Here is a 20,714-nt window from a genome sequence, read left to right on the forward strand (position 1 = left end):
ACTGCGGGAGGAGTACACTTTCCAAAAAGGCGTCAATTTCTGATTCCCTCGCCACTAGCGAGCTGTCCTATAATGCGGTGTCCCCGCCTTGTCCCCCTCAGCATGAGCCTTCGTAACATAGGTTTTATAATTGAAGCATTGCAGTCTCTCTAGCTCCCCAGCCACTGCTTCCTTTGCTTCCACTACTTCTGCTTGCACTTCACGATGCTCAAGTCTCACTTACTCGGCCGACCGCAATCTATTTTCCACCCTGTCCACGTCCTGTAGCAACACCTTCCGCACTCCTACATGCTTACTAATACGGAGCCCCCTTATCACCACCTTAAAGGCATCCCACTCCATTGCTCTAGTGGAAGCTGTCCCTGCATTCTCATTAAAATAATGCGATATCCCCTCTCCAACCTCCCTTTGGAAAACCAGATCATCTAATGTTTCGGGGCGCAATCTCCAAGTAGGAATGTCAGATTTTACCGCCATCCAGTGCATAATAATCAACAACGGGTTGTGGTCGGACAGTGTCCTAGCAAGAGTGGATTATGGAGTACACTATCGATGTGGAACATAAGACTGCATCCAACCGAACATGTAGTTCATGCATTGCTGAGAAGTCGAATAGTCCCGGTCTCGTGGGTGGTGGGTCCGCCATATATCTACTAAGTTCCATCTGTTTAGCCAATCCAGTCTGTATTTGACCAATCTGCGGATAGGAGAATCTGCCAGAGGGGAGTGTGATCTTTCCTGAGATGGATTCACTATGGAATTAAAATCCCCTCCCAACACTACCGGGCCTTTAAAGTAATGTGCCAATGTGCCTGATAAGCGATCTAGGAAGCGCGCCTGGTCTATATTTGGTGTATATATGCTACACAGCGATATGTCCCTACCATGTAATCACCCCTCAACTGCTACAAATCTGCCTTCAGGGTCTATAGTTTGTTTTGTGACCTGAAAAGAAACACCCGCCCTTATCCAAACCAATGACCCCCTTACAAATGCCGAGTATGATGTGCTAAAAACCTGCCCTCTCCACCTGCGCTGTAGCGCCAGACATTCTGCTTTAGTAAGGTGGGTTTCTTGGAGCAGTGCTATATGTACTCCTCTCCTGACTAAATATGCATGGTCCTTATGGCGCCTCGTCATCGTGTGTAGACCCTCACATTCCAAGTGACACAACGTAAATCAGGTACCGCCCCCATCACAGTAGAATAATGTCCACATTTTGCCCCGTACAATAGTAAACACACCGGCGATCCCCACATCCCAACCATTCCCCCAACCCCCCTGCCCTCCCACCCCCCCAAGAACAGGTCCCCATCCAAACCATACCAACAATCAACACACACCTAAACCCACCAGTAGTCACTGCGGGCATGCCTTATGGGCAATGGGGGGTGCTCAGTGCCAACAGGCGACCATGTACACTCCAGGACTAACCCCACTTTGAACCCCCAGATAAATACAGCATCCTCTTCCCACCCTCGCACCGTTCCAGGAACTACCGAGCACCCACAAACTGTTTGAGTCTGTCATTGCATAACGAGCCCGTAAAGACCCCCTTCCCGTGTAGTACCAAACACCAGCACCCTGCCTTCGTAACAGTGTGCACAAGCTTCTCCCTGCTCCCAACATTCCCACAACAGCCTCCCGGATTGCAACCCATTACTCGTCCAACAGTCCATCTGCTGTCGCCGGAGTGACCTGCGGCAAACGTAGAATGTCTGCCTCTGAGGTCTCAGTGTCCGAGTTAGCTTTGTCCTTCTCCGAGTCCGTACACTCCGGTGACTGTCCCATCTGTTCACCCGACAAAGCAGACACCGCTTCCAGCACTCCCCGTCTCTCCCCCTCAGTTTGTGACATCGATGGCTTCCGCAAACCCCGCCGCCCATGTCGAAGCCGCTGCGACTTGCGTAGTAGAAGCTCTTCAGAAAGTTCCGGGGCCTGAGGTTTCATTCGATCCGTTCCAGCCCTGTAGGATTCCAACCACGTCCATGCTTCCTCCGGGGTTTCATGGAAATAAGTCTTACCATCCAATATTATTCTCAATTTGGCTGGGAACAATAGGGAGTGCTGGAGATCCTCCAATCTTAACTCTTTTTTGACCGACATGAAGGACGCACGGCGGCGCTGGATCTCCAAGTATAAGTATAATCCGGAAAGAGAGTCACTTTGCTGTTTCCTACCTGAAATGGGCCATCAGTGCGCGCTTTTTGGAGCAAGAAATCTCTGTCCTGCAGTAGGCGAGTCACCACTGGGCGGGGAGGACGCCCCAGCTGCAGGCGGCTTCGCAGGTACTCTGTGCGCACGTTCCAGGGTGTAAAAAGGAGACAATCCCTCAGGAGCCACAACCGACTTCAACCAGTTCTCCAGATAGTGCACCATGTCCGATCCCTCCACTTTTTCAGGCAGACCCACTATGCGAATGTTATTCTGCCGATTTCTACTTTCAGCATCCTCAGCACGTTTCTCCAACGCCAGGATACGATCCAAGGTATCCGCCATTTTGTTCAACAGCGCAGTTTGGGCTGGCGCCACATCCTGGAGTATGCCTTCCATCTGTTTTACTCTATCTGCCAGCTTAGAGTGATCCGCTCTCAGGAGGCCAAGTCCTGTTGCCACTTGTGCAATGTCATGTTGTAGGGCTGTGCAGGAGTCTGCAGTTGCTGCCAGTATTCTGTCAAATTGCTGCTGCATTCCGGGGTCCCGGGGTGCTTCCAGCGCCTCTAATTCAGTCTGGGCTGGAGCCTCACTGTCCGATAGCTGTTGTGCTCCATCTTTCTTCCCTTTTGGTTTCCCCGTAGCCAGGCCCTCCAATGCGTGTCCAAGTAGTTATAAGTACCCCACCGCGTCCTGACCGCCTAAAGAGAGCCAGAGTCCATACCCTCTCGAGTCAAGATCAGGAGTGCTTCCCTCCAAACGGTCCCCTGCTCAGTAGCTGGTATGTCCTAGCCCGCAGAGCGCTATCGTGTCCCAGTGGCATCAATTCAGGAGCTCTAAAGGTATTGTCCCCTCATAGTCACCTATTCCAGCTCACAATTGCTCGTGCCTGCCTTCGTGCTCTCCGCCAGCCACAGCTATTCAACTCCGCGGTCTCTAGGGAAAGCCCAAGTATCGAACCACCAGCTCCCGTGGCCCTGCCCAGGATATGCCTCCGTCGTTGTGTTAGTCCTGGGCTAATTCCATGCAGCCCTGGCCGCCACCACAGGCCCAGACGTTAAAGGCGCTCCTTCATCCTCGCGGGTGCGTCGAAGATATTAAGCCCCCAGGCCCACTACAAGCTGCCCCGCCCGGAAGGCAAATCACTCTCCCTGGTCCTCCTCCGTTTCCCGTAGTGCTCCTCCGCTCTTTAGCGACCAGCTTCAGGAGCCCCAGGGCCAGGCCTGCAGCTCTTTTAGTCACAGTCACTGGAGGTGCCGCGATCTATTCCAATAAAGGCCCCTCGCCAGCAGCCACTAGCCGTCAGTCTGTGCACTCCCCGATCCCGCCCCATCTCGCAGGCCGCAGCTTCCCCGGCGCCACGCGTCTGCCTCTGCGGCCCGAGGCTCCGGGTCTTGCCACACCCCACTCACAAAGGCAAGATCAGGCTCCGCTGCCCCTCCACACGCATCCAGGCTGTTCCACACCGCCGCGCCTTCACCCGGCCTCCCAGCCAAGCTCCGGGAGAGCTGGAGCTTCCGGGCCCATGTCTCCAGTCTCCGCGCCTACTCCACCGTCGGATGATCTCGCGCAGGGCCTCCACAGCGCTGGCCAAGGTAGTCCGCACACCTCACAAGCGCAGCACCGAACCAGCTCACGAGGGAACCTCCGCCGCACCTTCCTCCAGATCCGCCAGTGAATCGTTCCTCTCAGCCAGCAGTCTTGAGCATCCTCCGTCCCAGGCTCAGCGCTCATAGTCTCTGCGCTGCTGCCATTTTGTGGCCGCCGCCATCAGCAGTCTCGAGCCGGGAAACCACCAAAAACTTCCAATTGACGCCCGGTGGAGCGTCGGGGCAGCACCAGTGCAGGCCCGCACCGTTCTCAGTTCACTCGGTGCTGCTAGGTGAGTCGGAGCTCCGGTTATATCAGGATTAGTGTGGGGGTCCTGGCGGAGCTCAATGCTCTTGCAGCCTTCCCCATCTGCTTCCAAGCCATGCCCCCGACGGCCACCGTGGCTCATGACGAGCTGAGCTCGTCATGAGCATGGGAGGGGTTAAGAGATGTAGTGGGTTCCTAATGGGGAACTTGTAGAGTAGGGCTGATGGTTTGGAAATCACTTTGTGAAGGAGTTAGGGGATGTTGTCCACACCTTCAAAGCAAACTCTCAGAGTCTGATTTAGAGTTTGGTGGATGGGATACTCGATGACAAAAGTGACAAATATCCTGTCCGCCGTACTACAAATGCCATAGGATATAATGTACTTTGAATACAGTGGATGGAATTTACATGACATTTGTGACATAGTATCTCACTCGTCAAACTCTAAATCGGGCGCTCATTCATCAATGAAAAAGGTCTTTCCAAGCACAGTTTTTTGGTGGAGGGTGCATGGGAGCATGTGCCATCCTAATTGAGGACAAGGACACAGGCTTTAGAGGGGAACTGTACAGTGGGTGGTCCAGTGCCAGTTTAACACTTTCTCCCCTCCAGCCCCAAAGGAAGTCAGCTCGACAGAGATTCTCTAGAGGGGTGACAGGTGCTCAAGCAGTGACGGCTGGAACGGTGCGGGATGGGGGGGATAAAAATTCACTTACCTGCTCGCTGTGTCTCTCCTCCATTTCTCCTACGTCATCTCTCCTCCGCTTCTCACCCCGGAAGCACCCAGGCGCCCCTGAGCCAATCACAACGCTGCAGTGCAACATTGTGATTGGTCTAAGCGCTGTGATTTGGGGCTCAGGCGGGGAATTGGAGCCTGGGCATTTTCTCCACCCAGTCTGTAATGCAGCCTGGGAGGAGACCTTGCAAAGTGAGCCTGATGGTTTGGCTCGGCCAAGACAGCCAGCCAATCCATCATGCACACTTTAGAGTACAGCAACCACTTCTTCTTCCGGATGCCACAGGAGCCAAGCCCTGCCCCTCCCTAATCTGGCGAACCTCAAAATAAAATAATAATTTATATTATTATCATATTATTTTTTATTTTACAGTGTTCCGCGGGCAGCCGTCACTTTGCTCAAGTTCTTAAAAAGATTGAGTCTTACTCCTCCCACCTCCTCTATAAGGCCATGGGAGGACAAATTGATTTCAATAGAAATTGAGAGCTCTAAACTCAAAGGAGTTTGATACAGAGTGCAGGGGTTCAGGGAAGACTTCTATAGGATTCTGAAACCATACACTCACCTGCTACCCATCTCTTTTTCCTAAGAAGAACTCCTATTGTAGATGGAACCCCTGTTCTTTGAGTGGAAAGGGGCAACAGTTTGCTCCTAACTATTATTTAAGGAGGTTCCTCAGCCATCTGTTTATTGTTCAAAAGATGAAAAAGAATATCAACCCAGTTGTAATATTACTGCCCTAAATTAGAAATAGTTTAATGCCTGGGAGGCTTACCAGCACTTGAATGGTTAAGGGAAGGGTCCACCTTTAGTTATAAGAAATTAGATAGCAAAGCCAGAGATGAAAGAAATGCATTAGACAGTGTCAGACTTAACAAAGCACAGAAGATTCCTGCAGTTCACAAGACAGGGACATCGTTAGACCTGGCACCATTGGTGTGGTTCTCCCTTCCATTTTTTTGCTGTTGCTTCCTCTATTTCTGCTATGTGTTTTGCTGGTAGAGATGCTTTGGGCACTTTGCCACTGCTATTCAGTGCCAAAGTGCAAGTGCTCCCTATTGTAAAGTACTGTATTGGATTAGTGACTCCATGATTGGTTCATTTGATTTACTTGTCAGACCCTAGTACAGTGCACCATGTGTGCCCAGGACCTGTAAATCAAAACTGCGGGTGGACTTGCAGCACTGGTTGTGCTACCCACAGAAGCAGCTTGTAAAATGTGACTCAGGCCTGCCATTGCAGAGCCTGTGAGCATCCTGGGGCTGCCATGTCGACTTGGCAAGTGCAGCCACTTGCCAGTCCCTTAACCTTCCCTTTTATACATATTATTCACCCCTAAAGTAGGCCCATGGGCGGGGTGCATTGTATGTAAAAGGTAGGACATGCCCGATGTGTGTAGCATGTCCTGATAGTGAATAACAGCCAATTTCGTTTTTCACTATTGCAAGGCTACCTGTTCCCATAGGCCAGAATGGGCAGTTTGATTATAACATCTTATAATCCTAACTGACTCCGGGAACTAGTTAGAAATTCAAGTTTAGTATGCCTGAACTCAGAATGATAAAATACATATTTTAGTGAAGTTGGTTTTATCATTCTGTGTTTGAAAATACCACTTTGAAAAAGTAGGTATTTTCTTGCCTAAGCATCCAAGCCTGCCTCTGCTAGGTTGTGTAATCCATGTCTGGTTGTGAGTGACAGGGGCTGGGGTGGCTCCAGGAGACAGGGTGAGTCAGCACAGGACTGAATAGACCGATCTACATGCAGAGTGGTGGGAGGAGTATCACCTAGGCCTGAATAGGGCTGTGCCTGCCTTCCAAAATGCTGGCTCCACCTCCTGTGGTGTGTCTGATGACCCTGGCGCACACTGACAAAGGAAAGAAGGAGTCCTGTAAACAAAGTGCTCCAGGAATGCACAGAACTGGTTAGGACTAGGTACAGACACTCTCTGCCTTCAGAGACAAAGGATTTTTGTGTATAAAAGGGGGGACCCAGAACTTTAGATCACTTCTGGGAATCAAGACGACCATTTGCCAAGAATAACAACCAAGGAAGCTGAAGGAGGAGACTGCCCCTGTGATGTGCTGTTGGGGTTGCCTGCAGTAGTAACTTTATTGCCAAGGAAAGGAGAAAAGGAACTTTGTGTGTACTTTTGCAATCTTGAAGACGAATCTCCAAGGGCTTGAACTGAGCTTGCCTCCTGCCCGAAGTCTCAGGGATACAAGACATCACCACCAGCTCCCCATAATTCCCTGGCTGTGGAATTCTGCCTGCAGAGAGCTGCCTACTGTTGTTTGGGCCCTCTGAAGAGACTGTGAGTCGCTGGGTGCTGGAAGTGCGACGCAACAAGGAGAAGCGTGTCGCCACCGCAGCAGTTGGCGTTGCATTGCCGAAGAAGCTTGTTGCTGCTGCAGCTGTTCACCGTTCACCGTTGCATCATCGAAGAAGTGTGTTGCATCACCACAGAAGCGTGTTGCCGCTGCAGAGGTTGCTGTCACATCACCGGAGAAGCGCGTCGCAGAACCTGTCGCAGCTCAGTTACCGGGCGTGCACACATCACATCCAACGTTGTCGCATCGCATCAAAACACCATTTTCTCGCATCGCACCGGATCGTCTAATCACATCGAGGCGCCATCTTGTCGCATCGCACCGGATCACAGTAAGAAACTGATGCATCACCTCATCTCCGGTAAGGAACCGATGCTTCATCTCCCCTGCACTGCAGTACAGAACCGACGCATCAACTCCCCTGAAGCAAGGAACCGACGCATCACCTTCCCTGGCTTTGAGAGTAAAGTGTCGCATTTACCACCTACATTGAACTAAGCTATTTCTACCATTTTAAAGTCTATTTTTGATTATAGTATTGTGGATTTTTGTCGTTTGGTCTTGTGTTAAGTCTAGTAAAGATTACTTATTTTTCTAAACTGGTGCGGTGTTCATTTGTAGTGTTATCACTGTTTTATTGTATGTGTTCACAAATGCTATACACACTGCCTCTGAGATAAGCCTGTCTGCTCTTGCCAAGCTACCAAGGGGGTGAGCAGGGGTTATTTTAGAAGTGTACCCCTTACCCTGACTATAAGCAAGGGTCCCTATTTGGTCAACGGTACCTACCTCTGCCAACTAAAGACCCCCAGTTCTAAAATTGGTGGTCAGCGGTGAGGATTTAGACTTGCATTTGTGACTCATATACAATGATTGGTGTACACTACTAGTGAGTATAGACAATAACACGACCACATACTTTTTGGTAGAACTTTCCTTGGAACTTCTTTTTGCTTTTTGAGAACTACCAACTGTTTTTCACCATGAGCAAAGCAGCATCCAATGCATCTATGGATCTACAGTTTGAAGAAGAGACGGCTGATACATACACTGTGCCACAGCTTAAAATCTTCTGCAAAAGATTTAAAATCCCTGTGAAAGGCGTAGCCAAAAAGGAAAAGTTCCAAAAGGCAATGAGGGCCTGGTTGAAATCTAGAAATGCTACTGAACATCTGGAAGAGCCTACGGATGAGGCAGAGAATGCAGATGGTCAGCTGGATGGGCCATTGGGCCAGACTGGGGAGAAAGTACCTTCTAGACCATGCAGCAGTGTTTCTTCAAAGGGCTTTTCCCCAGAGGAGCTGGAGGACAGGGAGAGAGATAGAATGCATGAGATGGATGTTAGATTTGGGGGTCTTTAGTTGGCATAGGTAGGTACCTGTGACAAATAGGGACCCTTGTGTCTAGTCAGGGTAACAGGCTACACTCCTAAAATAACCCCTGCTCACCCCCTTGGTAGCTTGGCACGAGCAGGCAGGCTTATCTCAGAGGCAGTGTGTAAAGCATTTGTGAACACATACAGTAATACAGTGACAACACTACAAATGGACACCACACAGGTTGAATTATAAAAATAGGTATTTTTATATAGACTTAACACAAGACCAAATGACAAAAATCCACAATACTGTACTCAAAAATAGTCTCTAAAAGGTTATAAAATAGCTCCGTTCTCTCAAATTGTAAATGTTACACTTGCCTCTCAATGTACCTGGAATTCGTAACGCAAAGAAAACAAAAGGGTCGCAGGGAAGTTGATGCGTTGGTTCCTTGCTGCTGCGCAGGGGTGTTGATGCCCGCTTCCTTACTGTGTGGGGAGGTGATGCGTCGGTTTCTTACTGCTCTCCGGTACGATGCAACAAGATGGCACCTCGATGTGATACTCTTCTCCGGTGCGATGCAACAAAATGGTGTCTTGGTTGCGATGTGACAACGTTGGTGCGATGCATGCACGCCCAACGGCCATGCAACGACTCGATGATCTTTGGAGCCGTGACAGGCCCTGCAACATGCTTCTCCGGTGATGCAACGATGTCCTCTGTGGCAGCGTCCCGCTTCTCTGGTGATGCGCCAAGCTTCAGCAATGTGATGATGACAGCGGCGGCTCGCTTCTTAGGCGATGCGATGACAGCGGCTACGGCGGCGACACGCTTCTCGTTGTTGCGTGGCTCTTCTAGCTCCCAGTGACAAGCAGTCTCTCAGAAAGCCCAGCACAACAGCAGGCACTTCAATTCCCAGCAAGGGGGGCTGATTGGTGAAGTTTTGTATCCCTGAGACTTCAGGCAGGAGGCAAGCTCTGCTTCAAGCCCTTGGAGATTCTTCTTCAAGTTGATAGAAAGCACATTCAGTCCTTTTTTCCTCTCTTTGGCAATGAAGCAACCACTGCAGGCCAACCCCCAAACACACAGCACAGGGGTAGTCTCCTCCTTCAGCTTCCTGGTTCTTCTCCTCAGCAAACGTTTGTCTTGATTCCCAGAAGTGATCTAAAGTTCTTGGGTCTGGCTCCCAATATTTATACTCCTACTTTTCCCTTTGTTCTCTGAAGGCAGAGAGGCCTTTGCCTAGTACAAACCAGTTCTGGTCAGTCCTGGAGCACTTTGTTGGCAAGACTCCTTCTTTCCTTTCAGTGTAAAGGCCAGGGACATCAGACACACCACACGAGGTAGAGCCAGCATTGTGGAGGGAAGGCACAGCCCTATTCAGGTCCCAGGTGCAACTCCTCCCTCCCATATGCATGCAGATCTCTCTATTCAGCCCTGTGCTGACTCACCCTGTCTCCTGGAATCCCCCAGCCCCTGTCACTCAAACTCCAGACAAGGAATACACAACCTAGCAGAGGCAGGCTTGGATAGTTAGGCAAGAAAATACCCACTTTCTATAAGTGGTATTTTCAAACACAAAATGTTAAAACCAACTTCACTAAAAGATGTATTTTATCATTCTGAGTTCAGGCATACTAAACTTGAATTTCTACCTAGTTCCCGGAGTCAGTTATGATTATAAGATGTTATAATCAAACTGCCCATTCTGGCCTATGGGAACAGGTAGCCTTGTAATAGTGAAAAACGAAAATGGCTGTAATTCACTATTAGGACATGCCACACGCATCAGGGCATGTCCTACCTTTTACGTACAATGCACCCTGCCCTTGAGCCTCCCATAGGGGTGGCGGATATGTATAAATGGGAAGGTTTAAGGACTGGCAAGTGGGTGCACTTGCCCAGTCAACATGGCAGTACCAGACAGCACACACACAGGCTCTGCAATGGCTGACCTGAGACACACTTTACAAGCTGCTCCGGTAGGTTGCACAATCCGTGCTGCAAGCCCACCAGCAGCATTGGTTACAAGCCCTGGTCACACGCAGTGCACTGTACTAGGGTCTGATAACTAAATCAATCAAGCCAATCATGGAGTCACTAATCCATACATCAATTTACAATAGGGAGCACTTGCACTGTGGCACTGAACAGCAGCGGCACAGTGCCCAAAAGCATCTAAAACCAGCAAAAACATAAGAGGCAACAGCAAAAAGTGGAAGGGAGACCCACACCAATGGTGCCAGGTCTAACAATGGAGCTAGCCAAGCTCAAGATGGGTGGGCAGATGGAGTTAGAGAATAAAAAGTTAGCCTTGGATGAAAAGAGGAAGCATTTAGAGCATGAAAGGATGTTGAGGGAGTTTGAATTGAAAGCCAAGAGTTTAGAAATTACTCCATCTGGTGGCAGCACGCCATCCGTGCCTTTAGAAACAAGAGTGTTCATTCCGAAGGATGTTATTAAGGAGTTTCATAAGCATGAAGATATTGGGCAATGGTTCAAAGCCTATGAGGTACCTATGTCCTCCCACTGGGTCCCTGAGAAGGATTGGGGAGTGGGTTTGTGGGGGCGGTTCCTCAGTAATGGGCGAGATACCTTATTGGATTTGCATTCTGAAGATCAGAATTCTTATGTACACATGAAAGAGGCCTTAATGTCCAGGCATGGGTTGATCCCTGAGCTTTATAGACAAAGGTTTAGGAATTGTGAGAAACTGGAGTCTAGCACTTGGGTAGAATATGTTTCTTTCTTTGGCAGAGCATTGGATGGTTGGGTGAAGGGTAGCAAAGTGAATGATTTTGAAGCCCTCTATAATTTGATTTCATGGAAGCACTTGTCAAATAATTGTTTTCCAGAGCTACGCCAGCACCTTATTGATAGCAAGCTGACTAACCCTAGGAAGCTTGCTGAGGAGGCGTACTGCTGAGTGAGCACCCGGGACTAGAAGGGTCATGTGGGAGACTCCGCCAAAGGTGGGCAGGGTCCCCAGCAGAAGAGTGTGGGGGGGCAAACAGAGGGAGTTCCAGAAAGGGCCCCAAAGTAAACCCCAAGGGAACCAAGGGAAAGGTTCCCAGCCTCCCCCTGAGAAGAAGCCCGGCCCCCCAAAGGTAAACCTGTTCATAGGGGACCCCTGAAGTGCTTCAAGTGTGGTGAAGTGGGCCATTGGTTTTATGATCCCCAGTGCCCACAGAGGGACAAGACAGGATCCCCTGGTGCACCATCCCGGCAGATGGCAAGTGTAGGCCTGGGAGCGGAGATGGGTGCCCAAGGTGGGTGGGGTCCCGCAGAGATGTCCCTCGTCTCTTTAGGAGACTGTGAGGTGGTTCCCAGGACCCAGCTGCCTGATGACACTAAAAAGTACAGTCAGTGGGTGACCATCAATGGCCATAGAAAGGAGGCTCTTAGAGACACCGGAGCCAGTGTGACAGCTGTCAGGCGTCACCTGGTGTCTGAAGAGCAGGTGGTCTCCAATGCCTTTTACATTACTGTGCGATGAGGGGTAAAAAGGTATCGATCCCTTGCTGGCCGTGTATTGAGCAATAAGTTTGTTATGATACTTGCCCTTGACAGGGGGGAACCCATAACCCCCTAATATGTAGACAAGGTTCAAAGTGGTTGTAAGGGAAGACGGATTATGTGCTCCTCCAGGAAAAAATTCCAGTCAAACAACGGTTAATTTTGCTGGTTTTTAGGTCTTGCGTGTAGCGTTGCAGCGCAACGCATTGCTTGCTCTGCGAGAACTCTTGTAATGAAGGACATTTCTGAAGGGGGCTTTAAGCCCCGTCCCTCATTTCCATTGGCTGGCGTCACCGTTTATGCTAAACGTGGCCTGCCATTGGAAACAAGGGTTTTCTGTAGATGCCCTTTGGCCTATGAGCCGGACTCGGTGGCTGCTTTGCATCTGTCGCAAAGCACTTTGTTATCTTAAAGACAAGAGACTGAGGAAGGTAAACAAGCGCTCCAGCTGCCCTCTTGTGACGGTCCATGGTCGTCGTACATGCGCCTCACACGTGCATACTAATCATTCCTAGGTCTGTGCCCTGCAGCGTTCTGCGTGAACTGCACAGGGGGGTTTCTGAGCTTGCGTTGGCCTGTCATGCAGCGTCTTGCGCGAGCTGCACACAGAGCATTGATCTGGTCTGTGCCCTACAATGTCCTGCTCGAGCTGCACATGGGGATGTATGTCTGAACTCTGGGTGCCTTGTGCATTGCATTCTGCAGTACTTATGTCTGGGCCTGGGTGCCTTGTGCATTGCATTCTGCAGCATTGTCTGCCATGTCATGGTCTCGCCTTGCAGGCTTTTCAGATTTTTGTCAGCCATTCTCTGCATTGTTGGGCATATTCCTGTGTATCTCGAGTATATTTCTAAAATAGTAGATGCATGGTTTCTATTGGCTCATGTGCCCCTTAACAAAATATTGTTTCTTGTGACCTTTGTCACATGCCAGGCAGGAATAAGGTCACAGTGGGAGGGGTGATGAACCAGGAAACGCCACTCCCAGGACTACTCACTACACGGAGCTTGTATGCAGTGGGCAGCTCTGAGGAAAAGTCGGTCCCGTCCTTGACTGCACAGGGAAGGAGCAGAATGGAGATCACAAAAGGGGGAGCTGTGAAGTTTCAGGTAAGAATTGGGGAGCGTGCGCTCCCCACCGCCCCTCGCCTTCTGTGGAGAGGATGTCCTGTGTTCAGCATTCTCCCACGGTGCACCCGGCGTCTTGTATCTGAGGGGAAACCTGTTTGGAAAGGGGTTGATTTCTGAAAAGGCTTGTTATCTTATAGGCAGGTAGGGCTGGTGCACAGTGATTCATGTCAGTATAAATCTGGCATTCCACATACTTTTCACCAGATTCGACCGGCCTTGGAGGCATCGGCCTGCTGGGTAATTTGTTACTCTCTCCATTGCCTGTATATGTTCTCACTGTGAGTGCTAATCTTTACTTCTGTCAGGATGCCTTCAGGTTTGTGTCTCTGTTCTGTTGTAGTCTGCCCTCTACTGCTCCAATGATAGTATTCCCCGGGTCCGACCCCTGGTGTCTCTCTATTCTGAGTGTCTCCTCCCTGCCATTCTGTATCCCAAGGTGTCCCCCGTCTCTTCTTCGTCACCTTTCCCATGTGTGTCCCATGTCGCGCTGTGTTGTCTTCTGTTCCACTGTATAATCTCCCTCTCTCTGACCCCTTGTATCCCTCTGCCTCTATTGTAGGGCTCCTGGTGTCGCTGTTCTTTCTCGTGTCCCTTAGTTTTACTGTCTCTATTAGTCACTTAGCCCAGGTGCTTCACTCTCTGTGCCAGGTGACTTAAATCTCCTTTCCCATACATGCGTCTGTTCTGTGCCACTTTCTGCCCCTAGTTTGCCTCCGGCCTCCGGCGTCCTCTCTTCTCGGTCTGTTCTGTCACTGTTACCAGGTCTCGTGTATCCTCTCTCCAAAGTGACCCATTTCTTATGGATACTTCTAACCACGGATTAGTAATTTTAGGGAATATTCCGTAGGGGTGAGACTGTATCTGGAAACTTTAAAGCAGTACTCGTGCGCACCGGTAGGTGGTGTCACACAGCTCCAGCCTGTCATTTCGGTAAACGCCTCCTGCCCCATTATAGAACAGCCGCCCCTCGGACACGCTCTGCTGTAATCGGTGCAGGGGCTGCCCATTCGGTGCGTGGCACGCCTGTCTAGAACTCCACCTTCTGTCCTGACGTCATTTATTTTCAGGCTATGGAGTTTAGGCGTTGTTCTATTTACAGAAATGCAGACTGCCCCATTAAATGTACTGCAGCCCTGCCCGGCAGATTTGTGGCGCGCACAGTCACCCGGGAGGGTATTTTGTAGCCGAGGACGAGGTGTGAGTCTAGCCAAGCCCTTGGCACAGTGGGACTACTCATCTCGAAAAGCTTGGTTTTCAGAGTAGGTTGTTATGTGTAGTGGAAAATCGTTCCAAACTTTAGGAACGATGTGGGAGAAGGCGCGCCTGCCTGATCTGACTTTTCCCTATGTGTGGCATGTGTGCAAGTAGGAGTCCGGAACCAGCTTTGATTGTTGAGGTCAGTTTATTTATTTATTTATTTATTTATTTATGCATTTTTATATAGCGCGGAATTTACCCGAAGGCGTCAGAGCGCTTCACATTAGGAACAGAAATTAAACATAATGAGAAACATTACAAAAGAACAGATTGCAAAAACATACGTTACTTACATAAGGTAATAGTGACAATTGTGAGCAAACAAAATACATGAGGTAGTAAAAATTGTGAGCAACCAAAAATACATGAGGTAGTAAAGGTAATAGTGACAATTGTGAGCAAACAAAATACTTGAGGTAGTAAAAATTGAGAGCAACCAAAAATACATGAGGTAGTTAAAAGTGCACAAGAGGAAAAGTGACAAGTGTACAGTTATAAGAGAAAACAGAGTATAATTAGAGGTATAGTACTGCAATAAGTGCTAGACACTCCGGCACAAGAACAAGCGTTACGTAGGCAAGGTGGCACTTGTGCAAGTATCAAAGGTAGAAACATGTGAGAGGTAGCAACCGTGTGTTACAAGGGCAGAGTGGTGTGTGCATGTTACAAAAGGGCACCGAACACCAGTACATGGAAAATACTGCAAAAAGGCAGACACTCCAACCACAGGAATACACTGGGAAGGCACTTCTATGGTCATGGAAAGTAGAAGTTATCAGTAGTGGGAAGTCTTCCTCACAAATAGCAAGAGGACGTGAATTACTTTTGGAGGTGTCTCTGGAGGAGGAGAACTTTGAGGTCCCTTTTGAAGGCCTGGGAGGAGGCAGTGGTCCGGAGCTGGGGCGGAAAGGAGTTCCAGATTCTCACTGCGTTGCCTGAAAAGGATTGGGCCATTGTTCTTTCCTTCTTGAAAGTGGGAGGTTCAAGCAGTAGATTCTCTGCATTGCGTGAAGGTCTAGAGCCTCCAGAGAGTTTCAGTTTATTCGCCAGGTAGCGGGGAGAGGAGGAGTGCAAGGCTTTGTGGGTGATACAAGCGGTCTTGTAGATAGCTTTAGCCTCGAAGGGAAGCCAGCGGTGGGTGGATAACATCGGTGTGATGTGATCGCTTCTTTTGGCCCCATAAATGAAACGAGCTGCTGAATGGAAGACAGACTTAAGTGGGGACAGGTGAGATTTGGGGAGGCCAGTAAGAAGAGAATTGCAGTAGTCTAGTCTGGAGAGGACCAGCGATTGCACCAGGGTTATAAGGTCCTGCTCCGGGAAGAAGCGACGGATTCCCCAGAGAAGGCGCAGTTGGTAGCGAGCAGATTTTGCAATAGAATTGATGTGGGGAGTTAGATTGAGTTTTTTGTCTAGAATGACACCAAGGGATTTTGCACTGTCGACAATGATGGGTTTATTGTTTAGTAGATTCATCTGATCCATCCATGCTTGAACCGGGGGAGGAGAGAGTGAGGAGGAGAAGAGAAGGAATTCCGTTTTGGAGGGATTCAGAATCAGTTGATGCGTTGACATCCAGTTTTGAATGGAGTCAAGAGTAGATCTTAGGATGGAGAGATCATGAGTGGAGGCAACCTTGAGGTAGAGTTGAGTGTCGTCCGCATAGAGATGATAGTGAATCCCAGATTTGCTTAGGAGGTTTCCCAGTGGTTCTAAGTAGAGATTGAACAATGTGGGTGCAAGTCACACCACACAGGCTCTGAAACAGCTGTGGGGCGTTGGAGCCATCTGGCTCTAGAAATACCTCTGCCCCCAAGTCCTCCGTGGAACTTTCAAACAACTGGCCAAAGCAGAGCCACACAGGCTCCGAACAAATATGCCCCCTGAGCCTAGCAGGCTCTTAGAACAACTGTGGGGTCATTGGAGCCCTCCCTCGGGGGCTCGACATCAAGCACCTGGCCCCGAGCCTCTCTGGGCTCAAAACACACACAACTGCGGGCGGGGAGTCCCTCTCGGGGGACTCAGTCCAAAATGCCCCACGATGCGGCCGCTGGGCTGGCAACCCAATGCCCCCTGGACGTTGGAGCCTCGCTGGCTCAAAGCACGCAATGCCCCATGGCCTAACTGGGGCTCCATCCTACGTTGGGGCGACCCGCTGCTGGTCGAAGTGGGGAAAAAAAGTAGGGGAAATGTGGGTGGAGAATCAGGGGGCGGGAATAATCGAAGATTGGATCAGTGGGCAGAGTCAGGGGTGTGGCTAGAAGTAGCAAAACATACCATTTTTTTGTACGTTTAGCATTTCACTGACCAGTTACAGCTTATAACGTTATTTAAAGTCACGGTCTGTGTGCGCCGGAATACTGGTCTGTTGCTACGGCCCCTGTTCAGCTTGTACAGGTATCTTGGCTGGCGTGAAGGGGACTTGGCAGTCAGTGTCAGAAAGCTCTTGCTCCCTAGTCAGAGAAATGCGCGTCTCCACTTCTTGGCTCTGTGCACCCCACTTCCCATCGAAACGGGCAGAGTCAGTCAGGGGCCTAACACAGGCCCCTGCAGCACCCGCGGTGCGGGGGGGGGGGGGGGGGGGCTCGCCCTCCAGGGGGCCCCGTCAGCACCTCACTTCTGCTGGGGAGCTCTAGATTGAGTCCGGAGGGGGCCCCTTCACGTACCCTGCAGGGGGGCCCCCTCAAGGTTTGTTACGCCACTGGAGTCAGTCTTTCTGGCAGGTCTATGGCTGTGTTTCGGGACTGTGGACGGTATTCGCCGGTCTTGGCATATAATCTGGCCGGGTGGATTGGCTGTTGGGTGGTGAATCCTCCTAGCGCGTTATACAGACATCATAACGGGCCAGACAAGACATCATATGCATTATGGTTACATTAGGAAAAAAATTTTTATAACTACAGATAACATGCACTTGCTCAAAATATTAACGCACAAACACGGAAGATGATATGGGGGTCTTTACATAATGACAATACATTTTAAACTATAAATAATTATCACTTGCTCAAAATAAAAACGTATTTATTATCGAGGCTGATAGACCCACTGATGCAACAGAACATGGGGGGTCACGAACACGGAAGAACGATTTCATAGCATGCGATTTTGTGAACTGCGTTGTATTTGCATGAAGAGCAGAGACACTACAATAGCAGGGGAACAGCGTGCACAGTGAATGCTTGCGATGTGATGCCTTTGGCGTTGTAAAAACTGTAGCGATGTATCATCATACATTCGTTGACGGAGAATAGACTTCTTCAAAAAGTGAAAGCTAGCAGTCTCTTATGATGCATTCTCAGTGTCCAATTTCACCTCCTACCCTTTTATGCCCACTCGAGCGTTATGAGGTGTATGAGGTCTAACGCTTGAAAAATACCAAACAGTGACTTGGAAGTGCATTACCTTATTGAAGAAGTCGCCAACGGCAAAATGAGCATTAATTAGGGGCTTTCTTGTTGTTTCGTCGGTGATGTTTACTCAGAATCCGGGCAGACCAGTCTTCACTGGTACCCACGAGAGACTCAACATCTGAAGTACCCCACAATTCTAAAAGGTTATCTACCACGGATGTATGAAGGCTCTCTGGGACACCGAGTGCTCGCCTGGGCTGATGAAATTTGTGGATTTATATAGCGCGATTTATCACCCCTGAGGCGCTGTCCTTGGGTTGAGGAGATTAAGTGATTTGCCCAGAATCACATGATGTTGAGCCGACGCCTAGACTCGAACACGCCGGATCCCTAGCTCCAGAGTCGGAGCTCTGGCCACTGGACCACATCCTGCTAAATAGCTGTTGAAAAACACCAAACATATCGTTGTGCCTTGTGGTCCTAACAAATTGAATATCTGAGCTAATTTTTTGGGTCATGCCTAAAAATAGATATAAAGTATATATATGCTATGGAAAATTATGTCTCTCATAGGGTGTCGTGGACTGCATTCTGTACCAGGAGCAAATCTGATTTCTGGAACAAATCACATTCACTTAATAATCAAACCATTTTTGGGTTGGAAAACTTTGCTTTTGCTTGTTAAACATTTCCATTGCCCCCCAGTGGGCTGTCAGTTTTGTCCTTGAAACATTATTAATTGTAACTGCCTTTCATGTTCCAAACTCGACTTTGCCAGGTCAAAGTCAAAGTCAAATGGACCTGCATTCCTTTCTGCCGCGTGCACGCTTCATGGCAGGACTGCCGTCATGATAGCTCACCAAATTTGTCCCAAAAACAAAGTTGCACTCACAAGAAATCAATTGCAGGTAAGGACAAAACCAGTGCATCTGTAATCCATGCTTTTTGTTGCCTTACATGTATCGGTTTCCCTCGAATATATATATATATATATATATATATATATATATATATATATATATATATATATATATATTCACTGAAAAAAACATAGGTTATAGACCATATATAGTTAGGAATTAGCATTTACAAAACCTTATTTTACTCACACAAAACCATTGAAATTCGCATATATAGTTAGTTGCACTAACTATATATCGCACACCCGCAATCCACTGCTGATCATGTCACATATTACATCATTCATGACATGGTCAGTGACATCACTGATGACATCTCAAATGACATCACTGATGACATCACTGATGACATCTCAAATGACATCACTGATGACATCACTGATGACATCTCATTTGACATTACTGATCACATCACTGATGACATCATTCATGTGATAATACGATGAACCTCTTCAGACTCTAATATAACCTTAGATACACTCAGTGTACACAGACACTCACAGACTGTCACTCATCCATGGAGTTACTCACACACCTAGTCAGTCATGCAAAGAATCAATCACACCTCCATTTCCTCAACTATACAGTTATACACACCTTACTTATTCAAACATATACTAACACATATTTACTCTCTTATACAATCCCTGATACAAGTTCACAATGATCCATACAGCCACTCACACATTCACTGGCTCTTATGCACAGTTATTTATATATGTCAACTCTCACATGTACTGTGTTTTACATATGTACTTACTTTGACATGTAGCACTGAGATATCCATTCACTCACCAATACACTCATGCACACAGTCAACCACCCATACAGCTGTTTCCACATGCACTTTTGAACCCATACATCTAGTGAATCAACTGCTCACACATCTATGCACAGAGTCATACACCTCCCAGCCACCCACACACACACTCAGTCTCCCATACAAACACTTGGGCAACCAATCAATAACCCATATAGTTACTCATATAGCTACTGATCAACACATGCAGCAGTTTACAGAACAACAGACATAATGATGCACAAATTAAGACAGTTTAGTCACTAACCCATGCACTCAGTGAGACACATTTAATCACTCACTCATACAGTCAGCCATGCACCTACTAAATCCTTCATCCAGACACTTATACATCCACTCATTCTTCAATATGTAAGACATATTTTAACTTTACAGAAACATACAGTCACTGGATGTTGTCATCAGTGATGTCATCAGTGATGTCATTTGAGATGTCATCAGTGATGTCATCAGTGATGTCACTGACCATGTCATGAATGATGTAATATGTGACATGATCAGCAGTGGATTGCGGGTGCGCGATATATAGTTAGTGCAACTAACTATATATGCGAATTTCAATTGTTTTGTGTGAGTAAAATAAGGTTTTGTAAATGCTAATTCCTAACTATATATGGTCTATAACCTATGGTTTTTTCAGTGAATTTTCAAGGTTTTGTAAATGCTAATTCCTAACTATATATGGTCTATAACCTATGGTTTTTTCAGTGAATTTCAATGGTTTTTTATTAGCAAATATCAAAAGCTGTAAAATGTATTCTTCTTTTAAAGGAAAAATATATTTTATATGTATTTAATATAATTTTTTTATGTATATAATTTTTTTGAGGGAACGAATTTATCAACTATCATGCTGAAGAAGAGTGTGGGGAAAAAAAACAAAGAGGAGGACTAAGAGGAAAGAACAATCAGTTCAAAAACTACAATTGCTTTAAAGCATGAAGTGCTTTTCCACACATTTACATTTAAATAACCCATATTAGAACATACAAAATATCTACAGAGGAGATGGTGTACATTGAATTTTAGACTCTTCATTGGTACCTACATGTTGGTACTTACATCACCCACACAACACAACAACCGGGACGCTGTCACAGATATATATATTTATTTGAACGTTAATTTCTCAAAATCCACTGGAGCACATATCTTGAGACCTAGCAAAAGCACATTGGGCAAACAGTCTCTACAATTTTGCCAAGTTTCATAGAAATCCATTCAGCCGTTCGAGCTAAAAGTGAGTCCAACCGCCCTATGGAAAACTCAATGTTAAAAACACGTTTTGGGACCCCCCTTTTTTCTCGGCCCCCGCTTGAC

General features: G+C 48.0%; 1 protein-coding gene across 1 annotated transcript in view; it reads left to right on the plus strand.

Annotated features, from left to right (window-relative positions):
• The first annotated feature begins 12,883 nt into the window (after window positions 1-12,883).
• Window positions 12,884-20,714, plus strand: part of NUP107 (nucleoporin 107) — a 547,946-nt gene continuing 540,115 nt past the window's right edge. Inside the window, exon 1 of the mRNA XM_078676641.1 lies at window positions 12,884-13,023. The gene's annotated coding sequence lies outside the window, so the exon portion shown is untranslated. The remainder of the gene's footprint in view (window positions 13,024-20,714) is intronic.

This window comes from Lissotriton helveticus, chromosome 1_1 (genome assembly GCF_964261635.1).
Source record: "Lissotriton helveticus chromosome 1_1, aLisHel1.1, whole genome shotgun sequence".
In the NCBI taxonomy this organism is placed as follows: domain Eukaryota; kingdom Metazoa; phylum Chordata; class Amphibia; order Caudata; family Salamandridae; genus Lissotriton; species Lissotriton helveticus.